The sequence below is a fragment of the Diplotaxodon limnothrissa genome, linkage group LG13 (assembly GCF_057381915.1).
Source record: "Diplotaxodon limnothrissa isolate DT_005_m linkage group LG13, D_limnothrissa_male_GT1.1, whole genome shotgun sequence".
Classification (NCBI taxonomy): Eukaryota; Metazoa; Chordata; class Actinopteri; order Cichliformes; family Cichlidae; genus Diplotaxodon; species Diplotaxodon limnothrissa.
In genome coordinates this window covers 2,853,379-2,876,460 of record NC_140608.1, presented here as the reverse complement: position 1 = coordinate 2,876,460, position 23,082 = coordinate 2,853,379, and the positions used below count along the sequence as shown (strand labels likewise).

The 23,082-nt window shown below is 39.3% G+C and overlaps 1 protein-coding gene across 1 annotated transcript in view; it reads right to left on the bottom strand.

Annotated features, from left to right (window-relative positions):
• cdh11 (cadherin 11, type 2, OB-cadherin (osteoblast)) overlaps positions 1-23,082 on the bottom strand; it is a 95,257-nt gene that overhangs the window by 55,533 nt on the left and 16,642 nt on the right. The window contains exon 2 of the mRNA XM_085369627.1: positions 1,075-1,132. The gene's annotated coding sequence lies outside the window, so the exon portion shown is untranslated. The remainder of the gene's footprint in view (positions 1-1,074; positions 1,133-23,082) is intronic.

Below are 23,082 nucleotides of genomic sequence, written 5' to 3'. Positions count from 1 at the left end.
CAATAAATTGTCATAGTGACAGAAGAGGTCATCTGGATATGTGTCTTCTATTATAGAAAGTGTGCTCAGATGCTGATTTAGAGGTCAAAAGGTTAAACATCCAATCAGCGCACAGCATAGCTAAAACCTTTTGAAACCAAGGCTCATAATGAGTTACGAGCATAATCAATAGTTGTGACTGGAGACACCGTTCATTGGAAGCCACAAAGCAAATTTAAGCAGATTGAGATGAAGGAAAAAATTTATGTCCAGTTTTAAAACCCATACAGACCCTGTGGTCCAGTAATAACAGAACAATTGGTTTATCAAATTTAACTTTTGAAATTTATCGTTTTCCTTAAAAAAAAACCCAAATAGGCCTTTTTTACCCTGAATATGTAAATGTTTTTAAGCCATCAGGCTTCTCAAATTGCTTGCCCTTCATCATCCATGGCATCTCAGTTCTTTTAGGCTTCATCAAATAATTCAAGCATTTGTTTTTATTGTTTTTGGGTCCTTCTGCATATTTCTCTTTTTCCCGTCTGCAGCCTGCAATTGAATGATTAGACTGTGCCATTCTGGAATCGGCTTGTCAGCCTGCTAGCCACAGATAAGCACATTCACGATCGATTAGATCTGCCTTTAATCTATTCAACTTTTTCCAGGCAAATAGAAAAATGCTTAGTATGGAAGATGTGAGGTGTGCGATACAGTGACTTTCAGAACATGTGCCCAAAGGGCAAATGCATTGTAAGCTACATTTTCAGGCATGAGATCACATTAAATATGAATTTTTACAAGTTCTCCTTAACAAGCTGCTGAAGGCAAATACAAGCTAAACATTTTTGAATAATTTTCTACTAATCATGAAGGATGGGGATCATTACTGAGAGAGATGGAGGCAAAACTGCAAAATGTCTAAATGAAAGAAAGAAAAGAAGATGGGAAGGGTGGAAAATTAATGGAAGAGCGCCAGTTAAATGTAATGCTAAACAGGCTAGTGGGGCTGATGTCTTAATGGCACTCTACAGGCCTTTTGTTTTAACACACAAACACACAGACGTACACAATAGAGAAATAAATGTCAGGACGCACCTTTAGCTCATCACTGTGTTGAATACAAAGGCTTTGTTTCCCGTTAAGTGACAGAGATCTGCCAAAGAAGAGAGAGAGAAAATTTACATTATTAAGATGTAAGACCCGCCATTTACCGGAGAGAAAGGAGCTGAAAGACATTACATATTATATTGCCATGATGTAATTAGATATGTTTTCATTAGCTGTGCTGCATATTTCATCACATTGTGCATCAACGTATAGCTCAGGAGAAAGAAAAAGAGGATGCACATCAGAATACTGATGAGAAAAAAGGCAGAGAAGAAATACAGAAGTAAGAAGTTGAACTTGTACATTTAAAATGTGCCTTTTGATGAAGCATAACCCAAAATAGTCGTTATTAATTTAAGCGCTCCACAAACAAACTTCTCCTAATCTTTACATGCTGAGAGTTTATTGCTGTTGCCCTTAATATATCCTGAAATATACTGCAACTTGTGGCTACACATGGATGGAACGAGTAAGCGTAAATTAAACATGCAATTCAGTTGCTGACTTAGCCACTTCTGTTCTAAACCATTGCCTGTATGTACAGTGCACCAGCCTGCAGCTGGTTTATGCATTAGGGTTAGTATTCCTAAAACTTTGACCATAAAGTGTGATGTATGAGCACAGAGCAGACACACTGCACTTGCCTAACATTACAAACGAGTAACCAAGATCACTCAGTTCAGGTTTTACAGTTGTGTTCGTGAATTATTGCAGTTTATATGCCAAGGGGGAAAAGGGGGGGGGGGGGGGGACCCCCCGAAAAATGGTTGGACAGCCCAATCTCACTTTAAGGTCATCAAATACTGTAAAAAAAACAAAAACAACAGAAACCCCCACCCCCCCAAAAAACCCTCCAAAACAAAACATGGAAGCTTGTGAGGTGTCCTTTGCTGTTGTGCCATTAAACATCCCCTGCGGCAAATGGTGAGCCTGGTCCCATTCCCAGTTTGTTACATATGGGTTTTTGTTCAAGACCTGTGACATTTAAATGCACTGCTTTCAGGTAATTTTTCCAGCTACATGGATCATTTTGTAAAGACGGTTCATTTAAACCAGACCACAGCAAGTGAAAACAACGACAAACACAATGCAAAGCACTAAGCTTCTAAATGTGACAAACTAGTGATTTATGCCACTGCCAACTGTCCTGCCCTTTTATGCAGAATTTGTTGCTCTTTCAAACAACACTGTTAGCTCCCTGCATTCAGTATTGCTGGATCCAAAGCACCGACACCGAATCTTTGTGACTCTCGCAGCTTCTTACACGGCAGCAATATTTGACACCCTGGGATGAAAACACATTGAGATAGGGGCGTGTCTTTGTTACTGTATAACCAGAATAGAGGTCTCCAAGCCCATGGGCTGGACAAAACAAAAATTGCTATGATGCACTAACTGAAAAAAAACCCCAAACTAGTAATGACTTTATTATATATGTACTTATAAGTCTTAGTTGTTTAGCCATAAGCTCGTTTAGCCTGGCTGTTGCTCAGTCTTGTTGCTACAGGCAACTAAGCCCCTTTATTATGGGCCTGTTTCTCTAACAGTTTCCCTCCTCAGAACATTAACCGATAAGTGTTTGACATATTGATTACTATAATGCCGCTATAATGATGTGAAAACATCATCATTGTAGCTTCCATCCATTTGTGCATCAGTCCTCTTCCACGTATCCAATTCATGTTCATAGTTGGGCGTGACCCTATCCCAGCTGTCACTGGACAGGAGGTGGGGCACACCCTGGACAGCTTGGCAATTAATCTATATAGCTAACACAGAGAAACAGACAACAATTCACGCTCACATTCACGCCTAATTTAAAATCACCAATTGATCTAACATGCATGGCATGCAAAATCCCCACACAGGCTGAGAGAGAACCCACGAGCCTCAGCCGGCCAGTGGATTCAAACCCAGAACCTTCTTGCTGTAAAGCAACAGTTCTAACAACCCGCTACTGTTCCGCCCCCGCTTTTTTCTATCCTTTATTTCTTTTATGTTATGTTTTAATGCAGACACACTCCAATGGAAGCATCAGGGGCAACTTCTGCCCAAGGATACTTTGACATGCAGACAAGAGGAGCTCAGGATGAAAACAACCTCCTAATCAATAGATGACCTGCTCTACCTGCTGAGCCACAGCTGCTCTAATATTTGTATGACAAACAAAAAGTCATGACGTGAGTGTAGGGCAGCAAGTCACAATATGCGATGTCTCTTTGAGTTTTGGGCCAAAAGGTAGCAAGGTTGAAGATCAGAACTGGTAATGAATGGTTTTAAGGAAATGCCTTTATGCATCCATTGCATTCCCACATCACCCGAAATGTTATCCGAGCAGGGAATTGAATGGGAGGTGCTCTTGCCTCTGTCAGTAACCAGCACTGAGAAGCCCTTGAGCAAACTACTTAACCCTGGTCGGTCCCAGTGGAGCTGCTCCGGGCCTGTGCTGGTGCTGAGTGGCTGTACAGTGCAATTCCCCAGCATGAGTGTGAAGCAGAGTGTTGCTGAAAATGAAAATTAGTGATTTCTGCAAGCCTTCATGGGTGAATAAGGGTGAAAGCCAGTAGAAAGCAGTCCAGCAACATTAAATTTGTTCCTTTCCATCTAGTAATTATGTGGGTGTGATGGCACATGGGTTAAGAGATGAAGAAAAATACTGCGAGGGAGATATTTTATAACGTAATAGCTAAATATCAAAAGGCCAAAACTGCCTTTATCTTCAGTGCCACAATTCTTTTATCCACATCTTAATAAATGTGCAGTGAGAGATCACATAGCTCTAAGGACCGAGACACTGCAATAATTAACTGCTCCTTCATATTTTTTTCACAGGAACAAAAGATCAGTACATGTAGCTTAGGAAGAAAATGTGTAGAAGAAATGTAGTGCACCTGTTTAATGATGTTTTCAGCTTAACATTTGTTTTGTAAATTAGACACACGGATAAAATGTTGGTGCCTTGAAAGGTACCGGTGGTTTGAGCTTACACAATGACCCGTATAACCATAAAGGATATCACTTTATCCTTTGGGGACCAGTAATGCACAATGGTGTGCTTAATGTGGTTCGATCACAATAATTACTTAATGGAAAATTCTGTTTGGGGGCAAATTTTATTCTTGTTTGTTCAAGGCTGTTGAATAAGTCGCTCAAACACTTCAAAATTCGAAAATACTTTAATAACATAACACCGCTGCTCATATGTCAATCATTTGTCGCTAAACATCGGATTTTCTTGTTTGCATTACGTGAAAGTGACAGCAGCGGCACTATCAAAAGTTACAGCACCATCAACATCCTCAGCATCACAGCATAACTGACATGCCACAAACACCATCATCGGCAGAACATAACAAATCATCATTATTCAGTGTTGGTAATATTCCTTCTGCATAAATCATTATAGTGATATCATTAGAATCATGTAGCTGATCGACCTGCTTTGTATGCACAGAACCGGCTCCTTTCACCTTGTTAAAGAAAAATGGATTTTTGTCAGAGTATTATGAGCAACATGTGCTGACACTGCACATGTACTTATAAGCAACAATGGACTACATTGTTAATAACACCAGGGGTACCTTTAAAATGAGGCATGCTTTCTGAAGCTTTGCACTAATCACTATTGTGTGATGTCACGGTGGAAATTTATACCAATGGCAATTGTGCTATTGTTATCATTCTCCAGCTAAATCTGCCTGCTTTATATGCAGAGACGATTGAGCTCAGTCCAACCGTAAAATGACAGCTCGTTATGTGAGGGAAAATGGATTTTACCATGTTGTGGTATTGCTAGGGACCCTGAGACAATACTATCAATACTGTCACATTTTGAATTGGTTCTTGTGTGAAATGTGAAATGCTTGAATAACGGCCTATTGATTGGTAGGCCACTGCCAGCAACTCTGTGTACATGTTTGACTGCATGCACACAACCTCTAGAATGTGATAATAGTTTGTATTGATTTATTTTGATGAATTGCATTCATTTCTGAAAAGTGATTTTTCTGAAGATAAACACAAGGGGGATCTAAGAAGGGATCGGCAATAAATAATACCCAAGAAAAAAAAAAAAAAAAAAACTTTGAAAGATGATATGATGACGACCGCACTCCAACATCTTCTTTGATGTACAGATTGTGTATTTTGATCTTAATTAATGCAAACTACATGGTCTGCATGCTTCCTGTTAGGATCGTTCAGTGCCTCTATGAGGATCTAAGCTACTTGTTTGCTCCGAACACATTTTTAGGAATGTGGTTGTGATATGTTGCCGTATGATTCCTGTTCTCTTTAGTTAAAACAGAAAAAAAAAACATAGACATGAAACAGCGGGGACTGCAGCTGTCAGCAGGAGAGACATTATTTAAGGATAAAGACATTTCTCAGTTCCCCATTACTGCAGAAAATAACCACAAGTGTATTTTAATGTGTTTTTTTTTAACTGGTCTGCAAATGCTGTAGCCCTGTCAAACTGCTCAAATAGACACAAACAATATTTGCACACACACGTGTCATGTACAAATGGAGACAGCTTAAAATCGAATCATCAGTGTTGTGTCTGTCATTAGCTAAAAGGCCTCAAGCTGGAGTGAAACCAGAATAATTATTCTGATTATAGTCCTCTAGCTGAGCTCTATCCAAACACATTATACTCCCCCAGATTAAAATCTGGTGTTTCATGTGGTTTCTAAATCAAGATGTTAGGATTTATTCCATGATAGCAGCCAACTGGAATCTTAGTATTACAAAAGTGGAGGAAAGACCGATTTTATGTAGTCGTATAAAAGCAACCAACAATTTTTGATATTTTGTCTGGCCAGGAGATACACATTGAAGGTACTATTTTTTACTGTCTGACTCTTCACATAGCTATTGCTCTCTGGCTTTATAGGGCAGTGTAACAGATGACCTTTACATGGGGAAACTCTGCTACAGCTGAGGAGCCTGAAGACATTCCTGACTCAAAGTTTAAGAAGCATTTTGACAGTAATGGATGTATTGAGAAGGGGTTGTCATTTCAAACTGCCCTGAAATACAAACCTTCCCCCCCTCTGGCACTCATTAAAACAGCTTAAAACACCAATGAAATGTAATAATCATATCTCATGTCAGCAAATGGGTTTGTGTGAGACAGTGATATGCATGAATGTGAGTGAACACGGCCTTGTAACGGCATGTGTTCACAAGTTTGATGCTGTCAGGATGACTGCAGTGAAATGATGCAAGCAGAATGTGATAGCGGCTTTGAGGATCAGCACAGTGGACGCAGCTGGTCGCCGTGCACACACACGCACACACTCACACACACATATATACCCACACACATTGGCAAGGACTGGTGGATCCCAGCTGTGTCAGTATTATACATGCACCAGTGTGCATTCACAGGTGCATGCGGACACAGGCAGGCCCACATAAACTCACGACACTGTATGAGTGCATAAAAGTTGATGATGCATTATCATATAGTGGTCAGCGCACACCTAAACATACACGCATGCTCATTTGCTGAAGCAAAGGGTCAGACAGGCTAGATGCCTGTCCATATCTGGCATCCTATTGTAAAATAAATACATGCTTTTGTTTGAACTATATTGCCCCTCTTTATATACACTCTTTCAACTTATTTTTGGTGCACAGTTCCTTTTAATAAATTTTATCTTCAGGCAGGTATCCTCCTCCAGCTCGCCTCTACCTCCTCCACTTCCTCACACCTCCACTCTGACTCATTACTGAGTCTAAAATAAAACGCACAGGAGATGCAGGTGCAAGTGGCGGCAGTCATTTTGCAGGGGATTGATTGGTAACTATAGGTCTATTTTTTATCTTTGAGCTCAGACGGCCTGCTCCTACTTTAGTGCTACTCCTACAACACTTGCTCTAGACAGTCGTGCATTTTCCACTTCTCTGAAAACACTTGTTTCTTTGTCAGCTACTCTGAATTATCTCTGTGGTTAGATAAGCCAGAAAGGCTTTATTTTCTCCATGTCCAAAAGCAAGAACGTGTCCTATGTTCAGAATTTAGATTTTCACTGGCTTGAAGTTATACTGAGCTAATGCACAGCAAATTAATCTTTTGACTCTGTAGTACTAATTTATATGCCATGCTGCAGAATATCAGAGCTTTAAATTCCATTTATCACACAATACAAGTACATGTTAGAGTGCATACAATTAAATGCATATTTAAAATTCAGCTGCTGAACAAAGCTAAAATCACTGGAAAACTCAACTCAGTGCTAACACTAAATCTGCAGAAGGTGTGAACAGCAGGCGCAGGTGTAAGGTCACTGTTAGACATGTTGATACCGTCTGCTTTTAAAAGGAGAGTTTGATCTTAACAGTCATGACAAGATGGAGAACTGTGTAGTTTCAAGAGTATTGATTTTTTTTTCCCTTCAGAGCCTCTAATTGATTTATTTTTACATTCTTAAAGTATGTAGCAAATCTTTTCTTCGGTAATACTCTGAAAAACCATTAGGACCAAGTACAACACCTGTAATGACTTTTTCCTCAAACACCATACATTGCATGCACAATTACAAGTTCACAAAATGCATTAGTTTTCCACCAAAGTGGGCAAACTGCTCATCCCTGTCTGTAAAAATGTGCTGCTCTACCAGGCTGCACAAGCAAATTGTCACTGTGTCTTAATGACACTGCAGGTTCGTTACATGACATGGAAAGTCTACAAGGACACTTGTCCTGTGAGCTGATTTTATTGCCTAGACTTTGTAATTACATTTCAAGTCCATGGAGCACTGGCAATTTGATGGCAACATACTGTAGATGGGCAATTTGGCTGAAACCTGAGCTATCAGTATTGTCTTCTGAGATGCTACATTGATTCTGCCCTCCTATTTGATTTTGTACCTGGGAGAAAGTACAAAAACCTATTTTAAAGTCATTGTGTTCCTCACACTCAGCATTTCAATGCTTCTTCATTTTCATTAATGTACAGAGCCTTAATTAGCAACTGCACATTCGTATTTGGACTAAATGGTTTTTGCTCTGTGTATATCTGTTGTTTCTGCAGGTTTCATTGGATTAGTATTTCCTCCTTTCCATTTATATCACAGATTAAATACAATAAGGAAGGTATAACTCTCATTTTACTAATCAAAGATAATTATGTGTAAATGTGGAGTGGAGGATATATGAAAGTGGGACACCAAGCAGTTCGAACAAAGTTTCATTTGGTAATGCTGTTTATGATAGACCTCTAGTTTTTTTCTGTATTCTAATTTTGTATTGTACTACTAGAATATATTATTACTATAGCCTGACCAGTATGTCAGTGTAACTGGTTTACTGGCTAGCTATTTGCTGATATGTTGGTTTTGGCATTTATAACAGCCAACAAATGGAAATCAGAAAAGGTAGAGACAAGGGAAACATGCTTAATAATAATAGTTTTATCAACACAAGAGGGCAACATGTTTGGAACACGACAAAAACTAAAAGCAACTGATCTAAGCAGAGTCAGGTAGAGTGTAGACAGGTAATGCAAGACTTGTAGCATTAAAACAAGAATATCTTTAACCTTTCTTGCCATATTGCTTTAGGAAAAACCTAAAAAATAACTACACATAACATAATATCATGGAAATCTGTTTGTTTCATGTGTAGGAGAGAAATAAATTGCCGATATATTGGATTTTTAGGCCACCAAATATCTGAAATCATGTGATTTTTTAAAAAAAATAATATTTGCACATTGCTAATTCCTAAGCAACAATATAACACTAAGACAATGCAAGGCTTTCATTACATGTTCTAGTTGTATGAAGGCAGAAAACAAGTCATTGTGGTCTGTTACTAGGTGGTTGCCAGGCACCTTGATGGCTAGAGGTTTGCATAATTGAGGTTTTGTGGATATAAATGAGAAGTTATTATCTATGATATAAATATGTTATTTTTATAAGGTGTTATAGTGTTGCTGCTTTTATAAAAAGGTTAAGGTTATTTTAGCCCATTACTAACAGTTTGCTTGGCAACATGCTGTCATCATCAAGATCAAGATGTGCATGTGTGCCAAGTTTGGTTTCTCAACTCTTGATCGTGTAGGAAAAGTTGGCAGACAAAGAAGCTCAAACACAGACAAAGATTTTTTTTATATTATAGTAAGATGTCTGTAAAACATTGATAAGGATTAAAGTAAAAATTAATAAAATTAGTCGGTGAGTAATTAATTCACATATTTTTTGGTTTATTTTGTGCTGTCGTTTTTGGCAGTTTAATAAAATAATAATACCTGCATACTAAAGTATCCTTGTGAGGCTTTCAGATCATTCTTATACAGCAACTCAGTTCTCACAGAGCTGACAACGCTCACCTTCAAGTTGGCCTGCTTTTTAATTTCAACCACACACACAAGTTTCTCAGATTCATCTTATGTGTTAGTGACACTCTCTAGTAACAGATACAGACTCAGTAGGTGGAACAAATGACCAACCATGTGGTCACATCATTATTGGTTCCATTACTGGTACCAATGCAGTGACGTTCAAAAGTTACACTCTAATTTTACTCTGCATCTATGTGCAAAGACTGTAATCTAAATGCAGCGAGTACTTACACAAGCAATTAATGAAGATGTGTAATAGTGACAATATGAGTGAAGGGAGAGATACATTGCAGGTGACTTGCTGACTTAGAGAGACAGAGAGAAATGAGCAACAGTCATTTAACTGACAGGCTGAGAATGAGGGATGAAGAGCAAAGGAAGAGAGAGGTGGTGGATAAAGAGAACTCAAGAGAGAAGAGGAGAAGAACCCAGGAGGGGGGGAAAAAATGCTTTTTACATATTCAGTTCTGCATGGCTGGACCACTTATGTATGTATGTGCACACCCAGTTATGACTTGCCTCACTTGTCAATGATTTTCATTTAGATAGTTTGTTATTGTATGACACGCTCTCTTACTCATATAGCAGTTCAGGCACAAGTTCACACACAAATATGTACTCGCATGAATATATGATAATCTCTCACAAAACCAGTTTGGCAGTGTGCAGTTACTCGTTAAAGTCTGTTTGTGGCATATAAAACGATCAGCCAACCTCAAATCTGACTTGAAAATGAAAGACCGCAATCATATAGCTTCGGCTGACACAGCATCACACGTGTAAACATATGGCAACATGACATCCACAGATATCTGGCAACAGTGGGAAGGAAAAACTCCCTTTTAACAGGAAGAAACCTCTAACAGAACCAGGCTCAAGGAGGGGCGACCATGTGCCTCACCACACCCCATGGGGTAAGTGGAGGAAGACAGGACAAAGATACGGTGTGCCTTGAAAATGGCAAGCATCAAGAATCCTTCAGTAGCCACTCATAAGTGCATCCAAGAAAGGCTGCATAGTTTAGTAGTCAGCCTACTTTGGTGGTTATAGGTGTAACATTCGGTATATTTTGACTTAATCAACTAGTAAATAACATAAATAAGAATATGTGAGATTCTGTGGGTCATGCGCCAAATATTCCGGTGGCCAATACAGTGCCCTGAAGAGTAAGAACATTGCTCTGCTCCCAGAACAGCAACAAAAGCCTGTCAGCTTTTCCATCAGTTTCAAACCCAAGGAAGTATTTATGCCTCACTAACTTTTAAAGTAAGCAAAAGTAGCAAACACTTGAACGTAATATGTTATTCAATCACTGTGTTTTTTGTTCGATAAAATGCTTCTCACAGAAATTGTGTAGTGTGCAAATACATAATTAACTTGATCATGTAGGTATTTGTTTTCTTTATGGTGATTGCTGGTCTGATATACTCAGCCCTAACCCAGCTTTTTATTTACCGCTCCATCACATGGGTTCATGTAAACACAGGCTATCATTGTCCTGCCCACTAATTAATGAGTCCAGTCAGAGTGCTGGATGCCTGCACGCGCATTCTGCCTCCTCAGAGAAAACCGCAGACAGCCCCGTGAATCACTGCATTCAAATAGTCTTATGGTAAAAGAGCAAAAATGATTGAATACCAAAAGGAGAAATTCATGAGCCTGGATGAGCGATGATAAATGTATTAGCACCAGATGACATTTCCATCACTACCTCATCGATCACCTGGGGGACATTTTAAATTGTGGCCCGTGTGTGCGTCTTTGTGTGTGTGTGTGATATGCAGAATCAGACTGTTTAAGAAGTGTGCCCCTACTAAACACACGCACGCATTGTGACAGATATAGGTGCAAAGAAGATGTGGAAATTTGAGATTGCTACCGTGACCCTGATGTGTATGTGCCACAGATTTGTCTTAATTTTTTATACCTATTCACACCTACTCCTCTTACGATGTGGAGAAACTTCCACACATTGCAAAGTGGCTGAAACTTTGTACATGCAGCTGAATACACAATCACTCTGATCATATATTCTGCTGTTGTTTGCAAAATTTTTCCATGCATGCAAATGAAAGATAAAGGTGCATCTAACTCATGACAAGGAATGTGATCTGCAGATGATAGTCAAACAGTACTTTGAGAGCGATGGGAGATTGCATCCTCCTCCGATGCAAATCCCCTGTTTGCAATTTTTGAAGCTTTAGATTTTGATCTGATTATGTAGGTTATTCCTTTGCCCATGCTTCACCTTTTACCCAAATTTTATGAAATTCAGCTTGGTAGTTTTCGTATAGGCTTGCCAACAGACACACAAACAACAATGACATTTCCCCACTAAGGCAAGATGCGGAAGCATGAAGCTTTCTAGCCACAGGATGAGTTTGAAACAAGGTGCAAATGGCTCAGTAAATCTGGCTCTCACTGGCTCTCCACTCTGGCCTCTCTCTTGTTCTTTTGGTCTGTCTCTTGGTATGCAGCGACCACTCTCTTGCAGCTCAGACTCTCTTATCTAAATCTCCATTCAGACTGAGAAAGAGACAGAGCTGGGGAGAGAGAGTCAGAGATAGATAATACAGGTCACTCTCCAATGACAACTCTAAAAGGCATCTGGGGAGAGAAGAGAAAAGGAGAGCAAGGGAGCGAAAGGGGAAAAAAGAGCTGCTGCAAAATGTTTTATGGATTTCTGTTCTAAGCTGAGACCATGGAAAACATGCAGACTTAATAAGTAGCTTGATATGAAAGTTAGTGTACATCTGGTGATTTTCCAGGCTCACAGCGTCTTAGCCATTTATTTTAAGATCCGCTGAAAGCCTGTGGCATTGATAAATCAGCAAAAATATCCACCCCGTGCCCGAGTAATGGAAAGCTAAGCTGAGCAACCATGAGCAGCATTAATGCTTATCAATGCAAGAAGGAATTTGTGCCTTTTGTATCTTTTGTCATTTTGATGCCATAAATAAGTCCTCACTCATTTTGCAGCAGTGCTGTTTTCGTTTGTTTATTCCTTTCTTAAGGTCATTTTAGTCATGTTTAATTTACCACCAAAGATACGTATAAGTATTTTTATGACATCTGTTTTTTTTCTCTCTCTTACTCGTCGCACCCTGTGTGTTGAAAGGGAAAACTTTGTCAGTCATTTCTCAAAATAGCTGCTGATCATAATGTCAAGCAGAACCAGATGGCCTGCTTGCATAATCCTGTTTTCATTGGTAATTTTCATTTTGCAGGCATCTGTAAAAAGTGTAATAGTCTAGCATGTAAAGAAACAGAGGTTGCAGATGTAGGTGTATAACTGGGTGTGTGCCAATTTTAAATGTGCAACAAAATGTATAATTGAACTATCCCAACCATAATATTCTGAGAAAGGTGAAACTGGAAAGTCATGAGCTGCACTGTGACAAATTGTGTTATCTTGAATGTTTACAGGGTATCGTGGTGGCATCAGAGCTTTTATTGTTTCCTGTCAGGTTCTATCATATAAACAAAAACTTTATTCTTATGTCATCAATCATGCTGAACGTTGAGCTCGATGTCCTAAACATACATATTTACACTTCATATTATACTATGCTTCAACACAGTGTGCACACACACAGTTTATACTATTCACCACCATCCACCCCTACCCCCTATTTTTAATCTCCTCTTGTCTCATACACATGAAAACGAGCTGATGTAAAGTGGAACTGATATCTAACGCTACACGTAGACACTAATATACATTCAAAGAGACACATACACACACCCGCACTATTTTTGAGTTATGTTTGGTCCTAATCTAGAGAAGTAGTAGAAATGAGAAAGGACCATTAGATGCATAGATGTTTGTTCTATAATTCAGCTGCTCACTGCAGCACAGCTGAGTTGGACGGCGTTTATAGATGTTCATTTATCTCTCCTGATTACTTTCAATCTTCTCTTTACTTTACCTGCTTTTCTCTACATCTCTGGCAATACTTCTCCTCTGTCTCCCGCTCTTTCTTCTAACCTGAGGCAGGCAGTAAACTCCTAACTAAATTGAATTTGGCATGTTCTCAAACTGCTGTCGAATATAGTGCTGGAAGCAAATGCCAGTATTTTCATTGCTCCTCCAGATCTTTTCCTATAATGATGTCTGTGCCACTGAAGCAACTTGGAAGTTGCAGTGAGAGCTATAACACGACTAGCCAGTTCCTCAAAGACAGAAATCAGCATATTAGAATCAGACAAATTCAAAAACACAATGATGAACACAGAAATCATGTTCACCCATTGTAGGCGAGGATGCACTGAGAGATACTAGAGAGGCTGTGAGAAAAGCTGGCTAGTCTGCCCACACTGCAGGCATCAAAGCCTAAAACAGGACAGTTTACTGTGTTCCAGTGCAGTAAATCTGGAAACAAATCTACTTCGTCAGGCTGTTTGCTGTTACTTTTAATGGCTTTTTGAGTGTGCACTGAGTAGATCTACACCCCAACACAACATTGCTTCTCAGGTATCTCTCTTTTTTTAGCATATTGATACATTTTTAGTCATTTTTCCTTCATCGGCCACCCTTTTTCTTTTCCCTTTCCCATCCCCATTCTCTATAAGCTCCTGTCAGAAGGCTGAACCATGAAGTCAGTTGTGATTCATCTCTCTTGCCTCTCTCATTCTGTATGTGCTATCAGATCTAGTTGGTATACCTATAGTAAGCCCTCCTGTCCAGGCTGAATGATTGTTAAAAGCCTATTGAGTTTCTTTGCGCTGTCCTTATACAGGTAATACGATGTGGTGTGTGCACTTAGTTTTCAATTTGTGTATGTGTGTTGGGGATCTGCATGTAATATGATGCAGTCTTTTAATTTAGGAAAAGAGATGCAGTCAGCAGGTAGAGGTTATGACCTCTGTTAGAGGACACACACTGTAACTGAACATGAAATTGATTTCAAGGTAAAGTATCAGAACATGAGAACATAATGCTAATGCCGGGGGAATATGTGACTTCGATCTCACACCTTTGTATTCTATTCTCCAATTATTATATAAACTGCACATATAATCTGCCCTAGAAAATCATTAATGCAATTCATGTTATCTACACATTTCTCCCTGCAAACTAATTGATAAACTTTGGATACTTGATGTATGACAAAAGAGGAAAATGTTTTCATCCTCAATGAAATTAATTTGCACATTATAGGCATTATTAAAAGAAATAGCTTTAATTAATTGAATGTGTTTAATTTGATGAACCTCCAACAGGTCTTCGGGTTTTGATCAACTTGTTTTACTCCACCTAAGAATTGCTGAGGAGTTGATTGTGGTTTTGCATTAAAGTCAGTTTTGGAGCCACATTGAAACTGTCGTCTTCTTGGCAGTAATGACTCGGAGAATCACTCGTAGAGAACTGAGCAGCAGCAGTAACTGGATCAATGAAGAGACTGCAGTTAGAAAATAGGGATCGTTGTAATCAATTAGAACCTTAACTGCTGCTGGAATGATAAAACATCAGCCACTGGATCATCTCCGGCCACATATGAATTTTTTTTTTTCATTTTGATAACGCTGCTTAAATATAAAGAGATCGCCCGAAAAAAAATTACATTTAAACCACTGAGATATCACTGAGTTATGCCCAAACTTATTCACATACAATGAATAGTTTATTGTATCGAGTGAGAACTTGGGATATCTCAGTTCATCATCTGAAACAAGCCATTTCAGCTCTTCATTCTTTAGGGCCATTTTTCCTTTAAGCCAAATTTCTTCTGATACGACTGCCCCTCTTCAGAAATAAAAACATTTAAACAACAGATGAGTTGTGGTTACAACGTTGGTCGTGTTTAATATGGACACTGAGTATTGTAGCTATATATAGAAAAGCTATAAAAGACCCTCTTCAATTTTTAAATTTTAGGTCCCAACTTTCATTGCTCCCAAATATCCAGCTGATGTGTTTTCTGTTGGAATAAAACAGATAACAGCAGGGCAATTTGAAGTCAAAGACTCATTTTGCTGCACCATGCAGCCCAAATCAAGACTTTGTGTATGAGGTAGATTTGCTTTCAGTTTGCGTGTGTCCTTCAGCTTTATCCTGCACTGCTTTTAATTCTTTTCTTTTTTTTTTCTTATTTGCCTGATCAAAAGGCTACAGGCCAGGTCCAAACACCCTGCAAGTGTCAAATATTTTTCCACTTAATTGGCTGCTATTATACTGCCTCACGTCAACACTTTGTCATGTTTCTCTTCTGTCTGGAAATTTAACTGCCAGTTATCCATCTGTAATGTTAATGGGAACCTGAAGCTATCTACACATGGTGATGCAGCAGGTGTAAGCCTACCTTTGCTTAAACAAGTAAATATGTATCATTGTCTCTTTTAAATGCACCGTGGCAAGTAGGAAGTTTTTTGCAAATGCATAGTTTGCACATGGGAAACGTCTTTTTTTTTTCTCACGTCAAAGCAAAATACAGGAAATTGTTTTCTGTCCTAACGCCCTCTGCCCAACTCTAATCATAGTTTCTCTCCTCTCCTCTCCCATTAAAAAACAATCTCATCATTCCATGTGCCCTGTGCCAAACTAACCCGAACACAGGATTTAATGTCAATAGCAATCACACACTCAAACACTAGGGCAGCACTATAAATGGTTTATGTCACAATCTTTGTCAAGCAACGCACACACCCAGCACCCATCACAGTATCATACAATCTCACACACATTCAAACATACACACACTCCCTCAAGCACCAGCCATGGAACTGAAAAGCACTTCAGAAAAATAATGGAGCTGTGGCAGCCCTGAAGCATGTAAGTGTACATTGCTATGTGTGGGAGGTTTTTTTAAACTTATGAATGTGCGTAACTGAGTGTGTGTATGTGCGTGCATTTGTGTGAGAAAATGTGCAATTTTGTAGTTTTACAGCCGTGATGCAATAAATGGTTGTGGTCAACAAAAGCAGTTGACCTATTTGCAAGGACAGTTGTGCAAATGTGTGTTTGAGATGGACAGCGTGAGAAGGTGTGCGAGCTCTGATTTGGATGTACACACATACAAAGTATGTTTCACAATTATTTCTTAAGTTGTCCCATATGGATTTTGCATATAATAAACCTAATTTACAGTTTACAACCACGTGACTGTGGAATTGACTGAGTTTATAATTGATTTTAAACAGCACACAAAAAAGTAATGTTAAGAACTGCAGTGGACTGAGAATACTCCTGCGACCGCAGAAGGTCGTGTAAGACGAACAAAGAATATAAAGAGCTTAGGAGTAAAGTAAAGAGGATTTTCTTTTATCTGTCATTATTCAGACACATCAGTTAGATAAATAGATGGATAGAGAGTAAGAGAGAGAGAGGGATGGTTGCTTTGCTTGCAGAGACTTGGCTGGTGATGAATAACCCCATCTGCTTGTCATTACTACTAGAGCTACTAGTGCTACACGCGCACACACACACAGTAGAATCTGTCACAGATCCCTTCTAAACAGCCTCAGGGGATCCAGGGAGAGAGTGAAAGATAAAGAGGGGGGAGAGCGAGCAGAGATCCTGGGTGTGTCCTGGGCCCTAGATAAGCACAGAGAGGTTGTGCTATGGAAATGAAAATCAGGACAAAACACACTAGGTGGGTAAACACCTGTTCCTCCCACTCCTACGTTTCCAAGCGAAACTATCCATTTTTAGTGGGCCATTAGACCAGATCTTAAGGGTAATTGTGACATTAGCTGGCAGCCTGGTATCATAAAAAAGTGCATGATTAACATGCCAGTTTCCTTCTTACAAAATAATTGTGCATGTTTGGATCTATACCTTTGCTAAAAGACAACGGTGAGATTATTAGCGAGTTAGCGGTGGCCTCTAGGATCCCTGATAGCGTTTGCTGATCTACAACCTTTTGAAATGAAGCCCTTTCAGGAACTGACTGAGCTTGAAGTATTAGAGGTTGATTATGGAGGGACAGGACCAGAGATCAAACCAATCTAAGGGAGGTTCACAGTGGGTTCACACTCCTACATGTCCAAGCATTTTCAAGGAAGATACTGATATTAAGGCTGTTATTTATCTGTGTCAGTTAGGAAGTGACACTGAATTCAGATGAGGAGTCACCGAGACACACAAAGAAACTAATTTTCTCCGTGCTCTACCTCAGTGGTTTTACATAGACCTATATAGCTCATTAGAGTGTAATCTCTAATAGTAAGGTAGCCAATATTTTATTTGATATGGCTGCTTTAGGCAAGTGAAATGTAGTTAGAATAATGTTCGCTTAGGAAAGAAATTGCTTCACAATAGACGACTGAAAAATTCTCATCTAGACAGGTGAAAAATGCTGTAAAACATTTAATAAATGAAATTAATTTGGAGAAAAGTTTTCTTTCACAATGTGTTAGAGCATGAAGAGTTTTCAGCCTCTAGTAATAGAGAATTAAAGGACATTCACTCCATATTTTGCAATCCCATGTAATTTTCTGGGGACCTGCCGATTGTTTTGGAGCTATTTTAGAGCTTGAGGTATTTTAAATCCCCAAAGCTGTTCTTGCTCCACTGTAGTCTTAAAACAAAAGCCTAGTTCAGTCGTCTTCTAATCAATCCAGCCAGTGGACAGCTTGTAGCCATGATAATAGCCAACACCTGGAGGACATGCCAAGAGCTGAGACAGTGTTACTTGTATTAAAAACAGAGACTGAAACATGCACAAAGCGAAATAAAAAACTGTCTAGTAGCATTGTATCCATACGGATGTGCTCAAACACCCAGGTTATGCACTCTTTTTGGATTAAAGTTGCTGAACTGCAGATCAGAATGATGTAACCACCCAAGGAAGAGTCAATCAAAGTGGTTGCAGAACATCACAGCAATAACTGGCAGTTATTTTTAGTTGTCATTTTTCTGGCCTTGTGATGATGAATAACATGGCCTCACCGTTAACTTGCTGTGTGTGCATGTGTGTGTGTGTGAAGTAGATGTGACGCAAGTATAGGAAAAGTGAAACAATTAAAGGAAAAAACAGCAGAGAGCCATCCAATAGCTCCTCCAAGGACACCATAATTACAAACGCTGGCTTTTTTAATGTGACTCAAAACTTCAGCTCTCTGTCTGTGCTACTCATACACCTCCACACTCCCACACACACACGCATACACACACACACTCACACCTTACTGTTTTCTCTGGTCCCTTTGTGGTGAGTGTACAAACGCTTTTGAAATGTTTTATATGTGTAGAACAAGGCTACTTTGTCTTCCTGTGTCGTACTTTTCTGACACACACAAAGACAAAGATAAGGGGAGAAGCATCATTACCTGTGAGTGCAAGTAAGTATGATGACATCCATATGCAATACCTATCTATTCACATCTCTGCCTGATCTCCTACCAAATACTGATGTACAATATGCTGCAAACCCTACCTTAAAACGAGCCAGTAGCTGATCCCATTGTTTGCATTAAAAACATAGTTTATAATTCTATAAAGTGATTTGCCGTTTCATTAAAAAGCCCAAACTTCAGCATAATTCTACAAGAGCAGCTCCAGTTCTCAAATAATTCGCCAACACAGCAATGAAAGCATCAGTTTTCTACACTTGTCACATCTATGGCTAATCTTTTATTTAGAATTTGGTTGTACAGGTGCAGGGCAGTAGGGCTTTCTCCAAACAGTCAACCTCTGTTCAAATGCGCATCCCACTGTATTTCGATACAACACGAAGTTCCCTTTTCTGATGTGTTGCAATACACTAGGTGACCAAACAAAGAATTCAAATAGAAAAGACTGTTCATATTTAGACACACATTCACATGCTTTGTAATGCAGACAGTCTGGCTTCTTCTCTGTCACTGTGGAGGGTAAAGGTTGAATGACAGGGGGAACAGGGTGAGCTGCTCCTGACTGTTCAACAGGAACAAACAGACATAAAAAAGGCCATGAAAAGGACAACCATTTACATCACAGTCAACTCATTTGTTACCCATTTACTATTTGTGTGTGTTGTATTCTCTAACCTCCTACTGTGTCTCCCTGCGGGTCTGGCACACACACACCCACACACCCACCCACACACACAGACGTACTATTAACCCTTGTGTGGTGTTCATATTTTTGTTACTCAGCCAGTGTTCATGGGTCTGGTGGACCCGCTAGAGTTTTGGCTTTCCAAATTAACACTATCAAACAATTTTATGTTAAATTACTCAACAGATGTTTAGTTCATCCCAATTACAAACCATATGAACAGCAAACATGGTTAATTTTTTCCCTTTACCTTTGTTAGATCACATTTATGAATTAATGTACTTCTTGTTTTTTTTTTTGTTCTTTTTTTTAATAAAATGTTATAAAAAAACATAAATCAGTTATAATCAAGTGGAGTGAGTGGAAAGACACAACACATTTACACGTGAAGCAATATGTTTCACAACTAAATGTGATCAGCTGCTCATCAATGGTGACATTAGGCCCAGGTTTGTAAAAGAGGGGGAGGTGGTGCACACACTTATCCCACACTGTCCTGATGGCAGCTAGCTTGTCTCTCTGCCGTCGAGCTGGTCTGTCGTCTCGGTTATCAAAACGGATAATCCTGGAAATTTTGTGGAAGTTTTCCAGAAACATTGATGCACGGAAAGGTTCTTGCCGGTTTCTGCATCCCACAGGGATTCTGTGGATTCCCTTTCGGACCTGAAAACTCCTGCAAGGATAAAACCCCCAAAGTAGGCCTTTGGGGTTCTTAGATGAATTTGGTCCATCTCCTTCCACCTCTCTCCAAAAACACACCTTCCTTCTAGATTACTGCAATCCAGAATAATTTTCTGGATGGAATCTGGGATGAAAAGCTCAAATGAAGACTTGATGTCCTGCACATGAGTACCTGTCAGTCGTGTTGGCCCTGGCTTATTACAGTAACAGCTCTGCAGGGTGGCTCATTTCTTGGGCAAGAAGACCATTCAATTTCACCAGTTATTGACATCCATATTTCTTCACTTGCTGTCTGGTGGGCTTGTTCTGGTCCTGGAGCTGGCTGCTGATGGGGTACTCGTCTTCGTTTTGTTACTAAATGGTGCTCAACCTCATCCTCTTCTTCAAAGTCACTGTCAGACTCTGAATTTTCAGAAATGTGAAATATTCTGAAACCTCTTTGTCAACATCATCATCCGAAGCCCCTCTCTCTTCCAAAATCAATTGGATGGCCCTCGCAGTAGATAATCTTTTGCCATCTTGATCAGTTGTGATAAAGAACCACACTGGCAAAGTCTTATTTATAGTATTATGCCCCTAATTTGCAGGTGGGACAGGGTATGAGAAAATAAAATTTGGATCCCTCAAGAAAGAGGGTAAAATGTGTGGGAATGTAAGAGCAGACAGTGTTGATAGTTGAATTTTCAATAATGTTGCAACTTTGTGCGGGAGCAGGAGGGGAAGAAAACACTATCAGCAGCACCAGAAAGGAGGAAGACAGAGTGTGGGAACACAGGACCTGCACTTTCAACACTTTTATTAGGCCTGGGTCCAGTGGACCCGAACACCTTGTATGTAATGTAAATGCGTGGGGGGAGGTACAGTATGAGGTCATTGAAAATTAGTTCGGATTTATGTTCTTCACAGAAAATAAGCCAAAGCCAATGAATTTCAGGTTGAAAAAATAATTAATTGTTTAATTTTTCTTTTGAGAAAAACTGAAAACGGGTCTCACAGACCCGAACACCATACAAGGGTTAAAATAAGTGTCCCTTTGACTGCAGTAGTGTTATGTAAATGAGTGACATCTCTCACACACCAAGCTCTTTCCTACTTTACAGCTTTGTCTTTAATAGCAACCCTTCACTAATATGAATTGGTAGGAAGTCTTAACCAACCACTGTTTCCATAACGATAGCCCGCCTCCTGCAAGACCACCCACACTCTCCTGTTATTACTGACATAATAAATTTCAGTGTCCATTAAGTTCCAGCTCTTTGGCCAGGTGAACTCAAAGGTTTTTGTTTTTCTAAAGTTTAGCTACATTCTAATTTCTATGTGTTTTGTTGTACTGCTATTGTGAACTCTGGAGGAGCATCGATTAGATTGTTCTTATTGTGTAGCAGCCAAGGTGACCAATAGGTCAGTCTTGCACAAACCTTCATTGTTTCTTTAAGGCATGTTGAAAAGGCAAATGATCTGCTGAGAGCAAAAATCTAATTAGGTGACATTAGAGTTGGCATTTAAAAACTTCTCATAAAGGCTTTCCCTGACTCTATTCATCAGTTTGAAGTTTGCCTCTGTATCACTGAAATCTTGAAGATTCTGGACTTCTGTTCACATTTGAGTGATGGTGCACATGATGCACTTTGCACAGCAGTGACTGAATGCAGATGAGGACAGTGCTCCGTTATCTTTAAGGTATTAATTAAGGTCTAAAAGTATTTTTTTTCTTACTCATATTGTATGTGCTTCAATCGGTTCCATCGATCATTTATTAAAAGCAAAGGCCACTTCTTTCACCGCACTGTGTATGGTTATATTTTGAGTCTAAAAGTAGGTAAGTGGAGAGGTAAGATTTCAAGAAATCAACGGACTGTATGAAATATGAGAAACAGTGGTGGTGAATAAACCCAGACTTTTCTTAGCATGTCCAACCAATCAGGAATGCCAAAAATAGCTTAATCGTTATCCAAAACCACACACACGCTCATGCAAGTTGAAGAACTGGAGGCCCCAGCCATGGAAAACTCATCAAATTAGAGTCTGAGAGGGCCAAAAAAAACACATCTGCAAGAAAAAAAAGAAACGGAAAGAAAAAAAAGTCAAAATGGCATCCCCTCAAAGCTCAAAGCAGGTAGTATGAGTGTGTGATTGCTGTCAGGCTTGGTTTGCCTCAACAGAGGTGTTGGTAACTTGGAAACTTGAAATACACACACCACACTTAGATGGCCAGTGATCAAGCAACGCCTGCACTTTGTTCCTTTTTTGCATCATTCTATTCTTTGTCTCTTCTCTTTTCCATTTCTGTAGTCCACCCTTTCCTTCCTCATTTTATGTATTTTTGTTTCTCTCTCCTCCTCTTCCCCTTACGTATATTTCTTCCATTCCTGTTCCAAAATTATATGGAAAATTCTGATTAGTAGCTATTAAAAAAGCTATATATAATTTTGAGTAGATGCGGTTTAAGTCAAATCTTTCTTTAGCTTCACGGATGTAGAAATAACCTTTCCAGTCACATCTCCAGTCATTCATTTCATTCGTCACTCATTCTTGTTGGTTGAAAACCCGCCTCATCAAGAACTAATAAAGCGTTTCAGCCCCGTCTTTTCCCACCTGTATTTGCCCTAATATGCTCTTATCTCGCAGCTAAAAGCTTTTCTACTTCACTGCGTTGCTCTCATTTCCCTCCTGTGGCTCTGACTCACTACACTTCTCAGTACTCAATGCTGCTGATGTTTGTAATCTATGAATTTTACAATATTTTTTTATTGCTGTGAGTGTCAGTTCCGTGTAAAACACACACTCTGGACACGATTTTTTGTTTTTTCCCAAGAGCATTCTCCGAGATTGTGTAGTTCCTCTGATGAATAGAAAAGCTTTGATATTAGATCTTTCACACAATGTAACACTTTCATTTAAAGACAGCTGAGTTTCAGGTGAGATAAGGAAGCAGATATCATGTATATCACATATTGCGATTAAAATTATGTGTGTTTAGGCCATA